The sequence below is a fragment of the Gossypium raimondii genome, chromosome 3 (genome assembly GCF_025698545.1).
Source record: "Gossypium raimondii isolate GPD5lz chromosome 3, ASM2569854v1, whole genome shotgun sequence".
NCBI lineage: Eukaryota > Viridiplantae > Streptophyta > Magnoliopsida > Malvales > Malvaceae > Gossypium > Gossypium raimondii.
In genome coordinates this window covers 47,622,426-47,627,638 of record NC_068567.1, presented here as the reverse complement: position 1 = coordinate 47,627,638, position 5,213 = coordinate 47,622,426, and the positions used below count along the sequence as shown (strand labels likewise).

Below are 5,213 nucleotides of genomic sequence, written 5' to 3'. Positions count from 1 at the left end.
CTGCACACTTTTTAAACAAATACGGTTCTTCCCAGAAATAGTACTTCACATCGTGAAAAATATTTTTCTTTTGATGATACATCTTGTCAATTGGCATCAAACCACAGGTTAAATAGTTAGCAATATTAGCAAACGAAGGGGTATTATGGACATTATTTACCTTTAGTATGTGTTCATTTGGAAACGTCTCTCGAATTGGTATAAGAGGAGAGTTCCCTTATTGCGGTTCCAATCTGGACAAATGGTCTGCTACTTGGTTTTCCACTCCCTTTCGATCTTGAATTTCTAGATCGAACTCTTGAAGTAGAAGTATCCATCGGATCAGTCTTGGCTTAGCATCTTTCTTGGCATGTAAATACTTAATTGTCGAGTGGTTCGTATAAACAATCACTTTGGTACCTACAAGATAAAATTGAAACTTGTCAAAAGCAAACACAATAGCAAATAACTCTTTTTTTTGTTACCGTGTAATTCAGTTGAGCTCCTGTTAGAGTTCGACTCGTATAGTAGATGGGATGAAAAACTTTGTTCCTTCGTTGACCCATGATAGCTTCGATCGCGAAGTCACTTGCATCACACATCAATTTAAATGACAAATCCAGTCTGGTGTGACTATTATAAGTGTCGAGATTAACTGACTCTTTAAACCGTTGAAAGATCTTAAGCACTCTTCATCAAATTTAAACGTCGTGTCCTTTTCCAATAATTTGCATAAGGGTTTAGCAACTTTGGAGAAGACCTTGATAAATCTTCGATAGAAATTGGTGTGGCCCAAAACGCTCGTAACACCCTTTACAGATATTGAAGGTGGCAGTTTCTCAATAACATCTACCTTTGCTTTATCTACCTCGATTCCATGAAATGACACTTTTCCCAGTTAAGTATAAGGTTTGTTTCTTCGCATCGCCTTAGTACCTTGGCTAGATTGGCTAGGCAATCATCATATGTATCTCCAAATACTGAAAAATCATCCATAAAAACTTTCAAATATTTCGCAACTATATCAATAAAATTAGACATCATACATATTTGAAATGTAGCAGGTGCATTACATAAACCAAATGGCATACGCCTAAATGAAAATGTATCGTACGGACAGGTGAATGTTGTCTTGTGCTAATCTTCCGGTGCTACTGTAATCTGATTATACCCAGAGTATCCACTGAGAAAATAGTAATAGCCACACCCTGCGAGTCTATCCAGCATCTAGTCCAAAAAGGTAAAGGAAAGTGATCTTTTCTAGTTGCCTTGTTCAGCTTCTGATAATCGATGCAAATTTTCCATCCCATAACCGTTCTAGTCGGTATCAACTCATTATTCTTGTTTTCAATGACCGTGATACCTCTATTTTTTGGCACGTACTGGACCAGACTTACCCATGAACTATCTAAGATGGGGTAAATTATACTCGCATCTAACCACTTGATGATTTCTTTCTTGACTACGTCCTTTATGGTGGGGTCATTCTTCGTTGTCCATCAATCGTCCCTTTTTCACCATCTTCTAAGATAATTTTGTGCATGCATATAGATGGACTAATTTCGCAAATATCGGCTATGGTCCATCCGATAGTCTTCTTGAATTATTTCAACACCAGGATGAGTTTCTCTTCTTACTCAGTAGTTAATTCTGCTGAAACAATCACATGTAGAGTAGAAGAGTTACCTAAATAAACATATTTCAAATGTGAGGGAAGTACCTTCAGTTCTAATTTAGGTGGCTCCTTGATTGACGCTTTTGGTTGGGCATAATCCCTTTTCTCTAACTCCAAAGATTCAAAGCAGGTCCACTACCATCCTCATGTGAGCATTGAGACCATTATAAAATGTCTGAAGTTGTATGCAATATGGGATTCCGTGATGAGGGTACTTCCGTAATAATTTTTTGTACCTTTCCCATGCCTCATACAATCACACATCATCCATTTGTTGGAAAGCAGTGATCTCATTCCTCAACTTAGCATTCTTGCTAGGCAAGAAATACTTCATAAGAAATTTTTCTGCTAACTCTTGCCATGTTGAAATTGAGTTTGGTGGTAATGAGTTCAAACAAGCTCGAGCTCTGTCCCTTAGTGAATATAGGAACACTTTCAATCGTAATGCATTTTCAGGTACTCCGGTTAACTTGAAAGAATTGGTCACCTCCATAAATAGTCTTAAGTGTAAGTGAGGATCTTCGGTAGGCATTCCCATAAATTGGCCCACTGTCTGAAGCATCTGGAACATGACTAGCTTCAACTCGAACTGTTGTGCCTCAATTTCGGGTCTCCTCATTTCTGATGTCCTTAAGCTTGAAAATTGGAGTCCTACGCACTCAATTAAGCTTGTTAATACTACCTTAGGCCCGTATTGGCCCAATAGATCATCTAATGCTAAATTATGCGTAAAAATGTTTATTTTGCTAATAATTGAATCTAAACTACGGAAACGGAAAAATAAACAAATTAACATCAACTGGCTTAAAAATAAGCTCTTTAAGTGCCAGAAAGTATCTAATTTTCCATAACGAATTGTGGCAGATCAGTGCCTCATTGGTATGTCTGAAGTATAACATGCCAAGTATACCTGACTTTTCCCGAGACCGTTAACAGGGTAACCATTATTTCAAACATATACACATGATTCACATATCATAGTTTCATACACAACCAACTTATAAAAACATTTCCATATCATCATATGTAAAACAACACAATTTTAACAAGTTATCAACCATTTCATACTTACCTATTCATGAGACAAGTAAGTTCATACCTCAATCAAGCTAATCGCTACAATCTATATGTGAAATTTTGAATTTAAATCATGAAAGCACAAACCAGAATAACTAATCATCGATGGTCTTTACCTTTCCTTTATCTTGAGATGGCCTAACGTCATCTTTAGATAAGTATGATTTTTCAATTATAGAAATGGCATTAGTTTCCACTGAATCACATGAAAACACATAATTTAACATAATTTTTATTTTATTCATTTTAGTCCTTATATTCAAAATGTTCATTTCTTTTATATTTAATGTCGATTAAAATGAAATTTCTAATTCTTTCATTAGTGACCTTGTACCTCTAACCTATAGCATAATTTATTAACACCTTTTAGTTTATTCAATTTAGTCACTAATGTTATACATAAACTACATAGGTTAATTCAATTTCTAATTAATTTCAACATTTTTTTTCTACTTTTCAACTTAGTCCAACCATGCTCAAAACTCATACTTCAAATTACAATCAAAATCAAGCTCAATTTCATCAAACACCTGTAACACCCCACACTCGACCCAATCGTTAGATCTAAGATAAGAGATATCACATTCACTACTATACCAACTGCAATTTCATTTTCATATCAATTAAACAAGTTATACAAGTTATTAGGTTTGAAAACTGAATAAATGCATTATTTAATCAAATACATGTTATAAACAAGCTTACAAAAGCTCTTACGAAACACCAATGTTAATCGAAGGACTAAAATTTAAAAGTTTCAAAATGCAAGGCTGATGTTGTGACCATGAGGGAGATTTGTCGCGATATTGAGGGCAGAAGCATGACGCAATGACTTCAAGCAATGTGAGTTATGACCTTAGAGACAAGAAATTGACGTTGCGACTTCAGTAAGGGAACGTTGTGACCTTGAAAATAAGGGGATTCTATGCCGTAACCTCAACAGGGGAGAATTGCGACTATGGTAATAAAATCTTAATGTTGCGACATCAATAGAAGAATGTCACAACCTTAAGGGAAGTTTCCCATAAATTTTTGTAAACATTCAATTCAACCTGCCAACTTCAAAACCAAATGGCCTAGATGGCCTCAAAGATCAACACATCCCATTTTAGGCATTAATTTTAAAGCCAAACTTCATCTTCAATACTTATAAACATCTTAAAACATATGATCATATACATATTCACCTTCATTCTAGATTCAAACATCCCTTTCATTAACTTGGCATATAAGCAACATTCCACATTCTATTTATTGTATCACATATCTACTTTCAATGTAACGACCTAAAAGCCAGTGATATCTGAAAATGAGGTTTTAGGACCTTCTCTTAGTAAATCAGACTCGTGAATATTTTATTAAATATTTACAGAATTTATATTATAGGTGAACTAAATTTTGGATAAGGAATTTTATTGAATTAGTGAATAATTAAGGTTCAAGGACTAAATTATAATAGTACTAAAACTTGCATTATGGATTTTAAGCTAGAAACAAAGATTATGGGCTAATGTGGTACTTATACAACATTGGAAGTATAGTGGGCGATAATTGACCATGTTATTTTAATAAATGTGATGATTAATAATGTAAAATAATAAAAAATAATAAAACATAAGTAATAAAAAAAGGTAATGGAAGCTAGTGGAGAGAAACTGATTGCCTATCGTTCATAGAATAAATATAGCATAAAAAATATAAGAATTAAGAACGACGATGTCCACAAGTGCACGAGTCAAATTGTAATATAGTTGTACAACGAAATTCCAAAAAGATTCCAAGGATCGTACCCAAGAGAGGATGGAATAAATAATGAAAATACTTTTACAAAAACAAGTCAAACTAGTAGGGATTGTTTCCTATATTACGATTAACCATAAAATAGAGTAAGAGAAATCGTACCAAATTTTAGTTAATTCCCACCTTAATGACTTCCTAGGGTTGCCAGGCTTAGGGTTTAGTTTCTTCCTTTCCTGAACAGCTGATCCACTAAGAGAACCTTACAAAATAGTTAATTAATCATACCTCTACTAGCTAATCCCCCTCAGGAGGATTAGTTCCTCGTGGATCTCATAAATAATATAAACTTGATAGAAAGCATAAACATGAATAACAATTCAAGAGTATAAAGTTTAGAAGAAGCCTGATTTGTATTAGAATTGAATGCAAAATCCTCATAGAGTTTGATTATGTTTCACAAATTTGATTTCTTCAACAAAAACTGAAATAAACCTAAAGTCTAAGAAAAGAGAAAAACTAAAGACTAAATCTAAGAAGAAAATTATAAAATACGAAAGTTGTCCATAACATGTGTTAAATGAGCCTATTTATAGACTTTAGAGTCATCATCGTCCTTAACACTAGGTCATCTGATGTCCTCGTGCTTAATGTTTGATAGTGCAAACCAAATTGCCCCTAACTCGTAATTATTTCCCGTACAGAGGAGACGTTGCGACACACCAGATCCTGTGTCGTGACATCG

At 34.2% G+C, this 5,213-nt stretch overlaps 1 non-coding gene across 1 annotated transcript; it reads left to right on the top strand.

Moving 5' to 3' along the window:
- Positions 1-1,851: 1,851 nt before the first annotated feature.
- LOC128040194 (small nucleolar RNA R71) lies at positions 1,852-1,958 on the top strand. The gene has a single exon (XR_008194852.1). It is a non-coding gene; the product is annotated as a small nucleolar RNA R71 (small nucleolar RNA).
- The last annotated feature ends 3,255 nt before the right edge of the window (positions 1,959-5,213 follow it).